Source organism: Chamaea fasciata, unplaced genomic scaffold (assembly GCF_029207755.1).
Source record: "Chamaea fasciata isolate MVZ Bird 193981 ecotype frontalis unplaced genomic scaffold, bChaFas1.0.hap1 SCAF_9, whole genome shotgun sequence".
NCBI classification, from domain to species: Eukaryota; Metazoa; Chordata; class Aves; order Passeriformes; family Sylviidae; genus Chamaea; species Chamaea fasciata.
In genome coordinates, this window is record NW_027094094.1 from 9,027,322 (window position 1) to 9,046,354 (window position 19,033).

The following is a 19,033-nucleotide window of genomic DNA, read 5'->3' on the forward strand; positions in this document are numbered from 1 at the left end:
CTAAAACATCTTTGCTTCTGCGTTGGATAGCTCACAGAGGATACCTCTAACAGGGTATCCACTGCCATATATGCAACACATTTCTGTACAGTAAACAGCACAGAGATAGTCAGTAAATATCATCTCTAGAAGATGGCTTGGGGAACTTGGAGGATGAAGTCCAGGTACACAGAGTAATTAATTCCAGTTCTTATTTTTTAATTTTACATATTTTCTTAATTTATGTTGCATCACTGAAACACATCCATTAACTGATTAGGAAATAATGCTAAAAAGTAATTTTTCTAAAAAAAAAAAAAGAAATTAACACAATGGAAAAGAGTGTATTGATGATTTTTCAGGCTTTCAAACCCAAGCTGTAACAATGCCATGAACCAAATGGTTGTCTTGGTTGCTCAACAATAAAACTTCCAAAGGAAGAAAACCCTAAGCATTGCCACTGTTTTTTTTTTTTTTTTTTTATGTTCGAACTGGAGTCACTACATTGAAACCATTCCCTCAAGATGGTGGCCTCAAAGTTACAGATGCCCTTAAATGAGTTTTAGAACATTACAAATCTGCTGTCAAAGACAGCCTTAGCATACAAGTCCTTCCGGCAATGTTCTAGATTTGCTTTTATTACATAACAATGGGAGGATGTTTACAAGCATATATAATTTTCATTAGGCACACTCAACCCAAATACAGTACACATATGATGCAAACTTCAAATAACTTCAGTAGCAGTGGTAGCCCTGAAGTAAAAACTTGCCAAAAATGCCTCCTTATTTGGCTAACACATCTTTCTAGAAATTGTATTTACTGACATCTGTGCCCTTATATTAAGCTGAATATAAGTATTAACTGAAAGGTCTGCTGAAACAAACACTGCAATAAATTTCATGGTTCTATGGAACTATATTAGACTCAGCCATCAAGGCAGAGCTCAGCTTCTCTCCTTGCAACTTGTATGAAAGAGATAAAAATGATAAAAAACACTCTTGGAATAGTCAAGACAAAACATGTGTTCCATTTACCTATAATTTCAAGCTGAGTGCATCGTATTTTTAACAATGTACAAATTATTTCAGAAGTCATGATGATACTACCCAGTCTTATCTTGAAACACTAGATTCTATCAAATAATATCACCACATTTTTTGCCTGATGATTCAGTTCTATGCTGTGCAGTTCCACACAAGCAGGGAAAAAAAAAAGAGTTTACAAAGACAACTGCATTACAACAAACATGAGTGTGAAAAAATATGACTAATGAAGGTAAGGCAGATCAATTAATAAAGGGCAAGTTGGAACTCCAACACATTTCTTTTTAGCCTTCAAAATACGATTTTAAACAATGAGTTAATGATTTCAGAAGGGGAAATAGCCAGAGGAAAAAAAGTGCATCATTTGACTAGTGGTCTGTTAGATAGATTTCCTTCAATAACTTCTTAAAAGAACATTTGCTTCAGATTGACTGTGGCTGCAGCATCAGAGCTGTTAACTGTGTATTAAACATGAAAAAAAATACAGCTCAATAATCCTATTTAAACACAGAGGAATTCTAACCAGCAACAACAAGGCCATAAGGCTGCTCTCCCCTACAACTCCTTCCACATGAATGTCTCTAAACCTGCTTAGAACTTATTATCTTTTCTGTGAGGGGAGCAAAAGAAAACTACTTGAATATTTTAAACAGGTCAATGTTACATACTCCTTACATAAATGCTACATACTAGCTAAAGTTGGCTATTCCTCTCCATGCGCAGCCTGAACAGGGAGCTGGTGAGAATGGCAGGAAACAAAGGTGAGATCACAGAAGAGCATTATTCTGTTCTGTGTAAATACATGGTGCTGCACTTTGGAAGAGAAACCAGAGTTATACCTGAATTCCAGCACTCAAGTGAATAATTAGGCTCTGCACACAATTACTAGATTTTTCCCCCTGTAATATACCCAAACAGCAGCATTAACTAGAAGTCTCCTGGAAGGAGCAAGTAATTCCCCTTCTCTCTCCAAGATGTAGCACACGAGTTGCCTGTGTGGAACCGTGTAGCTATAAATACATTTATCTAGAAGAAATAGTCAAACAGTCTTTTCTAAGAGGAGTGCCTGATTGGTTAGCAGAAAATTGATACAGTGGAGTGAAGAATAACTGATAAAGAGATAATCCAGTGTGGCAATGTAGTTCTGCAGTGCTGTAGCTCCAGCCTTCATTGGGTGGTGAGTGTAGGGTGATGGAAGAAAAGGACAGGCTTCTGTTGTTTGCATTTGAAGTATGAGGGAGACATGGTGTGAGCAAACTTCAGATGTGAAGAACAAAAGCCCAGTTTTCCTCTATACCACTTTAACTATATGATGAAGCCTTAAGCTGAAACACTGTGCTATTCCATTTTTATAGCTGATGTTCTCTTCATCTGTTTTTTACCTCTATAAAGCAGAGATGCAAATACCTGCATGTACTTATTTGGTGCATGCATAGCTTCATTTCCAGAGACAGGGTCAATGTAAATGTTCTAACCTGACCTTAATTTATGCAGTAATTTCCCACACTGTTACATTACGCTCATTACTGGCATAACCAAACATTTCCCAAGCAAGCTATATTTAACAAATGCTTAAAGTTATTTCTGCAAGGATCAAACATCCACAAATAAATTTATTTTATATAAGTGAATAATTTGGAGGGAAGCATAGTACTTAAGCTGGTGGTGGATCAGAGTATGCCAGTTACAGGATCACTTAAGCGCCCATTGGCACAGCAAGACTCAAAGACCCGGTAGGTTTCAAAGAAACACTTCTTTTTTTCCCCCCCTCCCCTTCTAGAACTCTTTGCTTTCTAGTAAAGCTGCAACCACAATGTTCTCTCTCTTAATGCCACCATAAAAAATCAAAACACTTTAAAACAAATTGATGTCCTCTTTAATATAGTCATCACATCATCACAGTGCCCTTGCACCCTGCTTGGTGACAACCAGGGGGATGCACACACACATCTCTCTCTTGCTTGCTCTCTCTCTTTTTTTTTTTTTTTTTTTTTTTTTTTTAAGGCATTGAAGCGGGCAACAAAGAAGGAGAGAAAGACTGGGAGAGACACTCAATTGAGATATTGGCACCTTTGATTGACAAGATCTAATCAGCTTATCTCCACACTAATAAAGTTGATGGCCTGTGGAGCTGGTATATGTCCAGCTTCAAGTGAACTTTCAGTAGCCAAAGCCTCAAGGGCCAGGACTAAGACTGAGCTTATCTAAACTGATTTAAATCAATTCCTAATGGGCTATTTCAATTTGATCAATTTGAAAGGTTGGAAACCTGTAACCACTTGACTAAACTGTCTTGATTCTTGCTGGCATCACTGGAGATTTCGTCAGAGGCACAAACTATTTATCTACAATGAAACAATGGAGTACAACTGATACACTTCTGAAATTATTTCCCCCTCCTTAAGGTATTGTTCAGTTTATTACAAATTGGATGTTTTACAGAGCAACTTCTCTTGTACTCAACAGAACATTTTGAAGGATGATGTTATAAAACAGGCAGTGAATGCCACAAGTGAAATTCCCTATGTCATGAAAAGGGGCTGAAGTGCTTTGTAGCTCTTGAACAATTGGCTTTGTTTTTCTAAATTAACAGATTCCTTTATGTGTTTTGAGGGACTGCCTGGCCCACCGAAGGTGTGATGGCAGAATGGAACTCTATGAAAGGAATGAGTTGAGCATTTGGATACATTTCATTCATTATCAGCAGAATTAAACAATTCAGTTCTGAAGTTCTTAGAATTCATTTTGCAAAGCTCAGTGCACTTTCAACTCCAGAATAACATGTCAAAAAAAGATATGTGGCTATATGTACTGCATCACATGAGGAAAAGGGCTTGCTGCTTTTTTCAGGGCAAATCACTGCTTTTAGGAATACAGAGAATTTCATAGCATCAAATTGCATCCACAGAGGATAATTTCTGAATTAAGAACTCCGCTATCCATATAAAAATTAATATTTTTAGGAAAATATGGTATTATTAAACAGATATGAGATGGAACTATATACTCATATGTACTTTACAGATTTGACAAAGCATGAGCAGTGAAAGCAAATATAAGTATTTTTCAGTCAACAGCACACATGGACACCTTAGGAATGTCTTGTGTTTAATAGAGGTAATTTAAGCACTTTCCAAAGGAAGAGTTTTTTGGTATTAATGCTAGATTACAAAAAATCCTAAGCAATATTTTCATTCAGATTGTGGTTTTCAAGTTGTAATTGCTTTATACAAAATCCACTCTAGTGTTATCACTCAATATCATCTTCACTGCTGTACATCTGAAGATAATTTTGCAATAAAACTTAATTGATAGAGCTTATTTTTCACTAATCTCCTAATATAGAAAAATGAAAAAGTACTAACGGTATGTATTATAAGCTATGACCCTCACAGTGCAGGATATTTCTAGTTTATCAAACTAAAATAGATCCATTTTATGGCATCAAATATTTTATATACTTTAATAATGTAGAGACTTTTTCCCCAAATAGGAAGTAAATGGAAAATTCCCTTAATAAAGGAAAACGGGGAGAGTAAAAGTCATTCACAAAGAGGAGAAGCAGAACATCTCATCTCATAACACTACTAGCTTATGCCCCACTGACCATTGGTGCAAAATTTCAAAACATTTCAGTTATGGAAATCAGTAAGTCGGCCATCAGTGACATCTATTAAGAAGTTAAATTCAGTGATTTTATAATTATAAACTGAACTCCTTCTGATGTACTGCATAAACTAGATTCTGAACATGACTTCTGAAAATTAAAACATTGTGGATTGTTTTATATTTCCTTCTCCTTTGGGTAAGTTAGACATGGCGTCAGTCCTAAGACTTCTCAACAGTTAAGTAAACAGTTCTAGAATATCAGAAGAGAAAATAAAGCATTAGATGTACGTAGATGAGGACTAGTATTTTGAATTCATAAGGCCTTTTCATGAACTTCAGTACACCTTAAAGACAATGCTTCCAGAGTAGAAAATTCCCCAGGTACCAACCAGTCATTAAGACATCATGAGAAACGTCCTGTAATCCTGACACCTGGGGTTGCGGTGTGATCCAGCCACTGCAGCACAGTGTTCCTGAGCAGACTGGGTAACTTCTGTCTTGAAAAATAAATGGTCTACAGAGTCAGAGAGCTACATTTGGCTCACAATCAACAGTTTGTCTGCTTGCCCCAGACTTTGTTTCCAGTTCTACTACAAATATCTGCTGGAATGTGCAATCTGAGACTTCGAACACGTGGGTGCTGCGCTGCCATTTTTGCAGCCTGAAATGAGAAACCTAAACTGTAAAACTGAGATTCTGTCTCTACTCCTGCAGTGTGACTTTGAACTTTCCTTCCTCCCCAAATCAGCCTCTTTCCTGCACCATTTCTATCTTGGGCTCTTGCGGAAAGATTCAAACTTAATGATTACTCAGACATGACTCAACATAGAAAATCAAGGAAAGCATTCCTACTGTTTGGGATGTCTATATAGGCTTTAAGATACCACCCTTCCTGATCACTCGACTTCTGTAAGACAGAAAAGATACTCATAATAACCACAAACATCTTGCCAGATATGCACAGGCCTCATTTTTCTGAATCCCTGAGATGAATATAGCTTAGTGCTACCTTCTTACATTCTATTTTTTAAATTTAACATCACTGTGCTTTTGTCTATCAGCAGAATGAATATAATATCATTGTTTCTGTCTCTCAAGAGGATTACACAGATGCACAAATGAAGTTCTGAGAGCCCATGGTATTAAAGAGCAAAACCACATCGGCCATCAGACTGGCAAAAAAATTGCAGCAACTTCAGTTGTAAAAATGCAAGTATGGCCTTATTTTTGCATTTAAATATCTCTCATGCTGTCATTTAATGACGGAAGAGTTTTCTAAACACAATCTTCAGCTTGCCAAGATCACTGCAGATGTATCAGACAGAATTAAGAACTGTAAAAGGCTGGAAGACTTGTGCTTGGTCTTCTTGTGCTTGGTCTTCTGCAAACGAAGACACCACTCTCTAGACCAAATCAGCCTCTGCAGGTTTTGGCAGTCAAATCATAATAAGGCCAAAGTAATACTAAATCATTGATGAGGTTTTTAAGTTTAAATATCAAAGTGGTGTATATGCAGAAGAACTGTTGACATTTGAATTTCAGCAACAGGCATTTTTTAGGCATTTCAAACTCTGTAAAATCTGACATTTTAGTGTTCATATACAAAACCTGCTATGATACAAAACAACACCTCTCCACCAATACTCTGTCATTTAAAACCTCCTTCTTTGTTATATAGTCACAAACTAACATTTCAGAACATATCATTGCCTATAAACCTGTCATCCTTATATAAATAGGAAAAATCTGCCGTATATTAATTATGATTGTTTGTAGTGATCACTTTCAGTCTCCTTGTTTCCAGTAGTTAGGTTTTCATCCCCTTTATTATTCATGTAGAAATCTTTTCTGGCAGGTAAAATACAGTACTTTTATGCAATGTTTTGATGAAGCACACCAGAGAAAATGAAATGAAATTAACTGGACTACCCCAAAAAGAAAAACAACACAGATGAAATACAACTGTTCAGTGTTTTATTTTCAGAACATATGGGAACTAACCCATACTACTCCTCAATTATTCCATAATGTATAATGTCTGTATCCCCAACCTTTTAACAGCTGGGATTGAAATGTTTTGACATGATGATCTCTAGGTGGCAATACTGACAGCATTAAAATATAGATATAAATAGGTGATAATGAAGAACAAAATGTGTACCATTTTCTTGCAGTCATAGTTTGCAAATTAACAAGCTGCCATTGATTTTTCTTTGAGGTCAATAACAGCATTTATTGATCCGGGAAGTTAATACTCACTGAGGTCAATATTATATCTCAGGGGTCAACATATCTGGATTCTGACTTCTATTTCCTGTCCATATATAAATACTATATAGACCAAATGGGAAAATTTCATCTTTGGAGATAAAGCACTGTATTTGACAGGATACAAACTTCCCAAAACATTAAAACTTAAGAACAGAGTCTACCTGGATCATTTTCAGACAGCTCTCAAACACTTAAAACCTTAAAATCTAGAAGTACTGTCTTCATGAACTGTATCTTCAGCTCTGAACTTACCATCTCCCAAGTACAGAATGGTCATTCATTGTGCTATTTCCATGTCAGAGACTACTCAATATCAAGGGACATCAACATATTTTACCAAACTAAACTAAAATTTATTTTAAAATAATAGCTGAATAACAGTTGTCGTGCTTTTGATTTAGGTTATTCCCTATACTTTCCAACCTGATCTCAGGGAAAATCAAAACAAACTTTCCTGCTGCCTTCAATGAACTCTGGATTGGGCCCTTGTAAAATCACATGAAGTTTTCTTCTGTAGTTTGTTACCCAAGCATTAACATGTCTAAAGAAAAACTAGAAGCGAGTAATTATTTTCCTGATAAATTACTCTGAATATCAATGAAGCTGTAGCACACTTTTGGAAAATGACAGAGAAAGTAATAAAGTTCAAAAATGCCAAGGTCATACGGGGATTTTTGCATCTCCACTGCAACAAATGGTCAATAGCACAACATCTCAAAATATGGAAGCTACATTTGAGCTTTGTAAGGAATTGTAATAGTGTGAAGAGATACTATTAAACTGACAGCACAAATGAGACACATTGTGGCAAGCATTCAAATTGGCTAAAAATGATACTCCAAAACATTAGCAATATTCATCACATTAGCAGAACCTTACAATTCAGGAACTCTCTATCATTATGCAAAGCAGGAAATGTTATTTTATGCATGAATAAGCTGTAACAGAAAAACCAATAGTCCACAAATTGTACAGAACTAGAAGTGTTAATACACTGACTCCTGAACTGTGTAGTAGGAATGAGTGAAATATGGCTCACCTGGCTTTTGGCACCAGGACTTTTCTTTGAGAGCTTGAATGGGCAAAAAGTCAATACAACGGAGACCATAGAAGGCTATTTTCATTGCTAATTCAATATTTTACCTTCCTGTATCAAAATTTTGCTTCAGATTTCATAAATTTACAAGGCAAATGTTTAAAACACTCATTTGTTACCAAAACATAGTAGTTCCCAGACAAAATGTAGACATAATGGTGCAAGTGTGCCACGCAAAGCATTATAGATGGATAAAAGGTTCTGTTAGAAGTGGTATGTTTCTTAAATGTTTTAAGAGATATGATCATGCAAATAACTATCCATGTATCTAACAGGAAAATGGAGTAAAGTAGTAAGCACTGTTCTTTAAAAACATACAGAAATACACAATTGACTTAATTTAGAAGTAAAAAACAAGAGTCAATCTTATTTTGAACAACTAGTTAAAATTACTTTCTTAATTAAACATTCACTCTCCATTTTTGCATAGCTGTTAAACATGGCAATTTCCACCAAAAGAAAAGAAAACCTTTCAAATTCAGTTTTGTCCCTCTGGATGGTTAGGAGGACATGCCATACCTTCAGATATTTTTTTAAAAGCTACATAGGTTATGGCATATTCTCCTTGGTTTTGTGCTTAATTTATTTTCATTTTGAATTTGAAGAAACTTTAGTGGAAAAAGGAGATCAGTAACATTATTTTGCTGTTTTACTAGTGGAATAAAATAACTGAAAGAATGTCATCAACATAGGGAAAACACCAAAGTTTATCTGAGCATACTCTACATTTACAAATGTTTAATTTATTCCAAAAATTTAGTGCCATTTCCATTTCTGTGGGCCAGGTTTTAAAAAAGCATTTGTAAATGTTTTCTCCAAAGATTAATCCTAAAATGTTAAAATTAACATTTATTCTAAATACAGTAAACACTTAATCTAGTTCATGACATATTTATAAAGTTTATGCTAGAATACTTGTTCTATAGAACATTTTATGGGCATGCAGTAAAAAACCCTTCACTTGATTATTAGCACTTGACCAATACTCTGACTTGCCATTTTAAACTCATTTGAGAAAATATCATTGTTTCTAAACTAGATTTAAAATACATCCTCCTCATAAATTGAAAGCAGTTGATTTAAAAAGTAATAATAAAATAACAACAACAACCAAAAAGTGGTCTCTATGTTTCATTCTTAACACTTCTATGCCTCATATTTCACCACTGAAAAACAAGGCACTGAATCAGAAGAATCACTTACATACAGAGTAAAGCAAATATAATAATTTCCAGAAAATTTCTCAAGATGGCATTCCAGCCAATTATTACAGTAGGCAAGTGCCAAAACATTCAACACATGGAAATCTTACAGCACTCAGTTTAAAAAATCCGATTAATACTGTCAAGACATCTGTAATGAAAACACAGAACTATTGCGTCCCTGTGAATAACAAAAAATCAAAACCTAAACAATACTCTCATTCCAACTGTTTTGTATGTTGGCTCTCTAGATCCTGCAAGAGAGATAAACAGAAGCCAAATCCCAAACACACGAACACTTAAAACTTCAGTTTCATAAAATATGGAAAAATTCAACCCAGTAGAGACCAGCCAAGTAGATGCAAGAGATTGCCTTTGCACCATGTTTATCTTTCCAAGATATGTGATGTAAATTGAACAATTGATTTCACAAAAATACAAACCACAACAATTAGCTACTCCTGATCCCTTGATTTGGAGATAATTAGACAAAGCTTGACCTCCTTCATGGAAACAAATTCTTATCTTGCAAACCTTTTTGTAAATTTACTAAGCAGAGAGAAGTTGTCTGGTGACCAGTGATAGATTGGCCTGAAGTTGTGTCAGGAGAGGTTTAGGCTGGATATTAGAAAAAACTTCTTCACCTAGAGAATGCTTGAGCACTGGAACAGCTCCCCAAGGCAGTGACCACAGCACCAAGCCTAACAGAGTTCAAGAAGGGCCTGGACCATGCTCTAAGGCACATGGTGTGATTCTGGGGGTTGCCCTGTGCAGGGCCAGGAGTTGAACTAGATGAACTCTATGACCTGTATGGATCCTTTCCAACTCAGCATTTTCTATGGTTCTGATTCTTCCCCAGCACACACATCAATGTGTCAATCAGTGTGCATGTGCCCACACACACTTTCAATTTAATATGCAAATATTTATGCTCTATCAACAAATGGGCATGTTTATAACCATGACAATTTATTACTTTTGTTAGGATTAGGGCAAGAGTATAAAATTCCGTATCAAAATTTACATTTACGTTTTTGGAGGTAGTGAAATATGATGAGGTAAAGTGAAAATGGCAGAAAAAGAACCACAATGTGACAGACAGCTGATACTTAGAATTAGGAGCAAGGAAAAAGTTTGCAAAATATGGAAGGGACACAAAATCACAGAAGAAAACAAAAAGGTTCTCTTGAACCAAGAGAAGATACAGAGAAACAAGAATGTACAGATGTGCATAAGTGGCCGGTGACTGATGCAAAACAGTGAACTTGTATTCCCAAAACCACAAACTACAATTTTGTTGGTCTACAGTTCCCCACAACAGCTAGTAGCCAATAACCAGATGTGGTTTCTCAAAACAAGATTGTATCACCTCAAAGAAAATCACAGTGCTAGTTCATACTGCTAATTCAGAGAGATGAGTGCTACTGCAGATCAGCAGTTCCACTCACACTGACAGGATGAAATCAAGCCAGTCAGCAAACAGCATCCAACATGGAACTCCTGAGTCTAAGTTTTGATTTAAAAATAGAGACTTGGATGGTCAGCAGTACTTGCACAAATTAGAGGTTATGTCCTCATCTGATACACATTACACAAGCTGACATTTCAACTGTAACTGGACTAAGGTTCCATAATGTTCAGCAGTTCTCAATCCTGACTGCTTGTTCATGCAACATGTGGAAAATTTTTTTGGACCATAAATATCAGAAATTACAGGAAAATTATAGTAATTATAGGAAAAAATAAGCAGTGTAATAAAATCATTATCATAAAATAGTACGGTGTGACTTGAACTGCATGAAGAAATACCTAGATAACATGGCTCTTCCATGATTCCATACTGTGACAGAATGATGTTTTTCAATTCTGTGCTTGTATGTCCTGGTTCAGGACATATGTATGTCCTGTTCCCCTCTCTGCCTCTATACTTCCACAAAAACAAACAAACAAACAAACAAACAAACAAACAAAACAAAACAAAAAAAAAAACACAACCAAAAAGGTATTTGTGTAACTGTAACTCTTCAGCCCTAAGATGTAAAATGGCAAAATACTGTGCTTGAAAGATGTTCTACCATGAAAACCCTTTTGATATTGGCTTTACCTAGAAAAGCATGCTCAGTATGGATGTATTTTTTAATGCTAAACTTCATCCTTTAGTGCATTTAGAGGAAAACAATGCTAGCCTGTCAGGAAGTAGAGGTAGAAAGCTTCAAACAAGAAATATAAAGAAATCCTCAAAACACAGGTGAGCTTTGTCAAGTCTAAGCTCATCAACTTTTCTTCTTGTTGTAAGTTGTAATATAAAAAAATCTTTGCCAAACAAGACCTCATGCTGTGCAAATTCAGCCGTGCCCACGTAGCAAAAAATCTGTTAAAAACTATTGAAAATCAGGTTGTTTACTTAAATACCAGAAATTCCAATTCACCAAAGTCTGTTTTTTAGATAAAATATACAGCTGATGTTCTGTGGAGAATGAACTCACCAAATGAAGTCATTAAATTAGCAGTGTATTAATATTTGAAGGTCAAAAGGTGGACTTGTAATTCCATTCAGCTGTGCTCTTTCAAAAGTTGCAACAGACTGACTCTGTCACTGCCAAGTCAGTATCACTTGGAATCAAATCCTTTGACTTGGTGAAAGTTCAAAAGGCGTGCTAGTGGTATATAGGATGGGAGGGAGAGAATAAATCATTAGTTAATGGGAACGGTGTTTAGGGACAATAAATCAGAATTTGAGTTCTTCCCATCTGAACTATCTGAAACTTTTTGGACAAGTTTTCTACAACTCATTTTCTTCAGGGAGAATATGCAAACTGATCAAGAGACCTTCTCAGGCCTATACAAATTGAACATTTATTTGCTGTAGCTGACTTGACATTTTTTGTCCACCTGTTGAAACGGTTTTTCTGGACAAGCTATGTTAGATGAAATTCTGACATTTCTTGGAGACACCTAAGCATGGTGGCTGAGAGTGTTAACAGATAAGGAAAGAGAATATAAATATATATATGGAGGACAGAAAACTGGTGGCTTTCTCCATTATCTTTCAAACCAAGGTAGTTTGGAGAGTTTATTCACACTGCTAGAAACAACAGACACTGCTCATTTATCTTTTTTATTTTTATCCTTCTTTCTTTTACTTGCCTTACCTGCTCAGAACCAGACAACAAACTCTGAAATGTTATCACAGAGTGGGGGAAAGCTCCCTGAGGCTAAATAATTTCAAAATTGAAAGAAGCAGGTAGTGTAAGTTCAGACCAAAAAAGAACCATATAGCTTGACTTGAAATCCTCACATTCTTATTAGGACAAAAAAGTCTTCAAAAAGCTTTACTACAAACTTAGAAATAAGCTACAATGAATACCTTCATCAATAACCACCACCTTATATGAATAAATACATTAAAGAAAGAGGGTCAGCACCAAAAAAAACTACGCTGAAATACTGTTTTCTCTGATTCAGTTAGAGGTTATTTTCTATACAACAGTCTACACAGTAGAGGTGGTCCAATAGAAAGCCTGTAAAATAATGCTTTAATGTTATCTTCTGAGTTCAGCTTATAATTCAGATATTAATATTATTCACAGGTATTCTATGACAAATGAAAGGTATTTGTGAAAACACAAATAGATTTTAATTTTAGCCTGTGTGATTATTTGTCTGACATACACATGGGAAGTACTTCAAGTTTCTGACAACTGAAAAAAATGTTTTCATCATTCAAGCATGGAAAAAAATTCACAAAACTACGTTTCTATTGCATATAATAATGCCTCTTTGTAAGGATATTGCAATGCTTGCTCAACCAAAAATCAGTCTTAAGCAAACTTCAACTGGCTGCGAATTCCTAACAAGACTGAAGTTAAGTTGTCCCATGATGTGTGGTACAGTACTGAATTCCTGCACATGTAAAATAACCTGTGACTTCTTCCAAAACAGAGGGCAAAATGATCATATTTGGATCACTACTTTTTCCTACTGTAACTTAGCAAATCTGTACTACTGAACTGATGTGACATTCCTTATTTGCTGCATTAATGATATAATCCCAAACCTACTGAGGTGAAAGATAAGCCCTCTATTTATTGGAAATCCAGTTGAAAGGTGCTGAGTACCAAAAGATGATCTTTTAACAGAAATGGTCTTACAACATTATGAAGTAAGTTTTTCCTCATCTCTTCAAAAAAAGTAGTTGGATACAGGTTTTTTTGGTGGCAGTTAGAGGACAGTACTCTGAAATTAATGAAAGTTCACAATTTCCTTACTTTATGGTAAGTACTTTATGTATTTAAAAACATAAGAAAATACTAAAAGAATCTATATCCTGCATTTGAAACAACACATGAAAATGCAGAGGGCCATGGAGCAGAGGGAACTAGACAGTGCTGGGTGAGTAACTGGATGAACTTTTCACGACCACAAAGGTGCAAGGCCCATACTGCTGCTGAACCAAATCCTTAAGATGAAACACAGCGTTGGGATGGTACCAGAATTTGAATTAATACGCAAAGGGGTATCTGAATACAGAGAAAGGGTATTAAAGAGCAAGAACTGGAAAGATTGGAGCTGGAAAGGATGGTGAGAGGGAGGGCCAGGAGGGAGGAGGTGGCCATAGGAAGCTCTAGGGAGCAGCTCGGTAACTGGACAAGCAAGGAACCAGCAGGAAATATTCAAACTGAAGGTGTAAAAATCCCTCCCCTGGTATCAGCAAATGCACAGTAAAACACTAGGAATGGAAACTGAGTAGTTTGGTCTCTCCATGCCCTCTCAATGCTGCTTCTGACTGTTTATTACAAGGTAGCAGCACAACCCAAACATGATTCTCCCCCCATGACCGTGCAGCTGGGATGTTCCTGAGGCCTGACATCCCCAGAAACAAAAATCTCTCCCTATTTCTTCCTCCTCACCACTTGAAAGCCCAGACTAAGAAGAAGGGCAGAGGGCTTAGAGATGTAGGAATGCAATATGCCACTTCAAAATGAATTTCTGAAACAATAAACAGATTTTAATAGAAATCAGCCAGAAAAGGAAAAAAATTATATATGAAACATGAAATACTGTTGCTAGCAGAAGAAACAGGGATCATGAAAAAGCTCTCTCTGATGGTGACTGGAAACTGCATAAAAACTCATTTCACTATAGAAACTTTGGATTAAGATTTCAGTAGAAAGATGTTCTGGCATATCAAAGAAACACCTGAGGAGGAGATATTGGTATATGCTCCAGAACTCAGAAGCCCTCTTTCTCTAATGAAAGGTTTTATACACAGTATTCACATATACATGTATGAATAATTCATTAGAGATGAAATAGGCAGATATTAAGTGTAAATATCTAGGACAGGGATAGCCTTTTTTATTTAAAGCAAGGGGCACTAGAAGCAAGGTCCTGATTTTCAAAACTTGGTTTCTATTTCCATACTCTTAGTTATTTGGAGCTCAAATATAATCAGAATATGCATACACCTGAAGGCAGAACAGAGGCGTGAAGGTCCAAGAGATATTAACTAATTCAAATAAATTACTAAGCATACAAAATTACAACATAGGAGAAACAGCAACCTTTCCACTAGTCTAATGTAGCCCTATATGTATGAATATTAGGATTCGTTATTTTCTTAAATTAACGTTGGATGTTAGAGCCATATAAAGTTTTTCTAAGCTGAGAAAATACTTTTTAATTCTCTTGCACCTGTAAAGTAAACTCTAATTCTTGCAACCATAATGGAATGGAAGCAGTTTAGTCAATATTATTATTTTAATTTTAACGGTTTCATATATGTTATGACAGTTCTGGTGTGCATCTCATTTATGACACCTGACCAGCACAACCACCCCATGAAATATGGAGGGAGAAGGTCCTTCAGGGCAGCTTCTTGGGGCTTCAGATTGTTCCATCAGTAAAGGAGTGAAAAACGCAAATCTGTGACATGCTGCTGTGGACAATGTGCTTGCACATCAAATTCCATTAGTCATATCTGGCAGGACATCTCCTGGAGTTAAAACAGATCCTTTTTCATGCTAAAGTCATTGAACTTGAGGACTCCTGCCTTCAGAAGCACCTTATAAACATTTGTTAACATACTTTCACTGATGTGTTCACTGCACTTTGACTCAGTGCTGCATCCAGACACGACAATAACTAATAATATTTTATACAGAAGCAAACACACATCTTTGTCTAAAGAGATTCCTATTTGCTTTCCAGCAAGTAGGCTGCCAATGCTTTGAGGTGGGTCTGACCATCTGCCTGTAGGCCACCACAACATTACATTATGTATTTTTGGCCCAGTCCAGAAGAGGAGGTTTGACTGTAGTTCATTACAACAGGTGAAAGCCACTGAAATTTGCTTGGATCCCTTAGTAACAAGAATTATTCATGTCACAAAAGGGTGGAAAATAAGCTGTTGAGTCTCCTGCTGAGGGATATTTTTCCTTTAACTGTTTCAGAGTTACATATTCCTGAGATTCCCAATGAATAAGGAGGATTGAAAAAAATAATAATTTTAAGCAACCTCAAGTTTCAGAATGATTTTCTCTATATGGAACAGGAGACTTTTTCTTCCTTTGATATCCTTACTTCTATAACACCATGTTTACATGCTACAAAAGGGGTATAAAAATAGAAGCCAAGACAAAATTTTAAAGATTAAGTACAAAGAATAGATTTATTATCCACAAACTCTTCTAGTAGCACAGATATTTTAGAGAGATTCAGAGCCACAGCATAATATCTAATAATCATCACTCATAGAGGCAAGCTCAACACCTCTCAAATTACACTGAAATAATGCACTGAAAGCTATAGAAATACCTAAGGGTGATGAAGGAAAAAATGTAAATACTTGTAACATAGTTTTTCCCTGAAATCCTGGACAGCATTCAATGGTTGGATCTCTCTCTCTATTACATCGTCCTGAGACAAGGTGAATCCTACATTATATAAACACCATGGGGTTTTTTTTCCTGGAAAATATCAGGCATTTGAGAAGAACTTAGTGAAAGCAACTCAACTGCAGTGTACTACGGTCCTCTACAACAAGGTGTGCTCTTCTTCTCCTTGACAGTGTTTTACATTTCCATGCCAATTTTATCACTGAAGATGAATGAAGCATTTTAAACTGTTCCTCACTCAAAATATTCCAGACTGAGCAAACATGACTAAGACTCAATAAAGAAGAGTATACCTTATTAGCTACATTCTGCAGACAAAATAAGGAAGTTCTAGAATTCATTTTGGTACTGTGGAAATCTGAGCATGGGGAATAGAATTAGCTCCCCTCAAAACCAGGACAAATTTTGTGGTTAATCAGGATTAATTTGACGAGCTCTCTTTTTGACTGAAAAAAATTGAAAACAGCAATTTTCATGCATTCATAGAATCTTTCTCATATTCTGAGGCTATATGGTCAGACTAAGTGGCCTGAAATTAAGAGGATTGAGTTGCAGAGTTGCAAATAATGAGTGGCATTGGAAATGCCTACTTAGAAGGCTGTAAACTTGTCTCCTTCTTACAAGCAAAGCAGATTGTAACATAAAACTAGAAGAATAACAAGAAATAATCTTAATTTAAAACAGCAGTTTGAATTTAAAAAGCAGATGAGTGTGTTTGTGGTGTTATCAGCCATTATTAAAGACTTCCCCTACTTGGTATAAACAGCGGAGACCTTTTGAGATTTAAACAGCTGATGGTTTCTCTTTATGTCTTGAAAGATTTCTGTTGTGTTTTTGCCATAAAATTCAGGCAATTTAAAAGCAAATGTTCTGATTAACTCACAGGTGGACCAAATCAGCTTCACAAACACCTGTTAAATTTGCGACATACCCCTACTAATGTTTACAATAATGTTCTTCTGTTTACAGAAGGCCCTGAGTACTCCAGAACTGGTTGCCAGATACTAAAGGCTTTGCGTAGTCCTTCAGGAGGTTTCTGCATAGATTTAAACATCCTCAGCATCAACAAATGACAGCAGACAAACCATGAAAGCCTGACAGTGCTGGATTGCCTCAGAGATGGTGACATAAGTGGCATCCTGTTCAGACACCACTGAAGCCATGAATCAATGACACTGCTCAAAGAAGGAAGGCAGACCTTCCAACAGATCTCAGCTTGTATGAACAACTGTACATAAGATGAAAGGGCTTATCAGTTTAGAGATGCAAATAGGAAAAAAGCTTCTAATTTATCATGGTAAGTTTCAGGAATTGTAATGTGAAATTGCATAAAAATTAGCTATGTGATGTCAGATTAATCACTACATGATCACAGGGGCAGGTTAAAATAGTATATGTATTTTGCTGATTAAGGTAATAAAAAAGACCCAAATGTGACTTATTCCAGAGGTGAAAATCATCCAGCTTCATTACAGTATGCAACATACACATCCATAATTGTGAAAAGACACCACATAAATAAAGCAGAATAGATACTTAAGGGCTGTCACATCCACCTCACAGAATCACAGAATGGCTGAGGTGGCAAGGGACTTCTTGAGAACACCTTGTCCAATACTCTGCCCTAGAGTCATCCAGAGTCAGGACTGTGCTCACCTGGATTTTGAATATCTTCTGAGATGGAGAGTTGACAATCAACTCCGAGCTACCTATTTCACTGTTTGACCATTACCAAAGTAAAAAATTATCATGTTCTGATGGCATTTCACAGGTGTGCCTCCTGCCCTGAGGAGCTGTCTGTCTCCCTCTTCTTCATTCCAACCCATCAGCTATTTGTACGCATTGATAAAGCCCCCCAGAGCCTTCTCTTCTCCACACTGAACATTCTTTGCTTTCTCAGCCTCTCCTCACATGAAAGATGCTCCAATCCCTTAATTCTGTTCATGGTCCTTTCCTGGACTCACTCCAGTAAGTCAATGCCTTTCTTGTACAGGGGAACCCAGACCTAGAAACAGCACTACAGAAGTGGCCTCACCACTGCTGTGTAGAGAAGCTCTTTATGCAATAGAAGTAATAAAAAAGGCAAGACATGGTCTGAGGAGTCTGCTCAAAGAAGAACTGAAAACGTTTTATTTTATTGTGAGACCTCAACAAAGAACAATCAAAAGTAATTCCAAAAGTAAGTTCTTTTGTTGCACTGAATTAATCTAAAATCTCTTACACCTAGAATCCTTGTGATTCATGCCAGGATTAAAATAATTCATCAGTTTCCATAAAAGTCTTCAAAAAAAAATCTACATTACAATGAAGTCAATATTTCCAAAGTCACCATCTCAAAATTATTTAACATTAAGAAGTCATATAATATCACTCCACTCCTAGTCTTCACAGAGTCTTGGGAACAAGAATTATACACTTCTCTCACTCTCTTTCTCTCTCTCTGTGCATGAGATAAAAAGTAGAGACGGACACAAAGATGGGGTGAATTAGTGACTCTATGGAATTCAATGCAGTTTCACCTGGTTTTGATACCAAAAGACACCGTTTCCATATAAATATACATTTGCACTCCAACCATATTTCTCAGAAATCACCATGGAGATATGCAACTGAAGTTAACATGATCATCATCTCCATAAAACAAATTCCACATGGAGTAAAAAAGGATGTAAGATACCTCCTCCACAAAAGGATCAGTCTGAATTTTTATATACTGCTTCTTTGTGAAAGATCCAGTCTCAAGTAAAGGAGATCAGGAGCCATTTTTGACAAGTTTAAAATAGTCCTTCTAAAAACAAGTTATTGACCATTTATAGAAAATCTGCAGGAAAGCAAACTTAATTGTTATCATACATCTGTCTATATAATGTGCCATCCTCTGGCACAAAAGAATTAATGCTTCTTGTCCCCTCAAAAAACTGCACTGTATATTCC

General features: G+C 36.2%; 1 protein-coding gene across 4 annotated transcripts in view; it reads right to left on the reverse strand.

Annotated features, from left to right (window-relative positions):
- VTI1A (vesicle transport through interaction with t-SNAREs 1A) overlaps nt 1-19,033 on the reverse strand; it is a 266,853-nt gene that overhangs the window by 185,831 nt on the left and 61,989 nt on the right. The gene's annotated exons all lie outside the window — the stretch shown is intronic.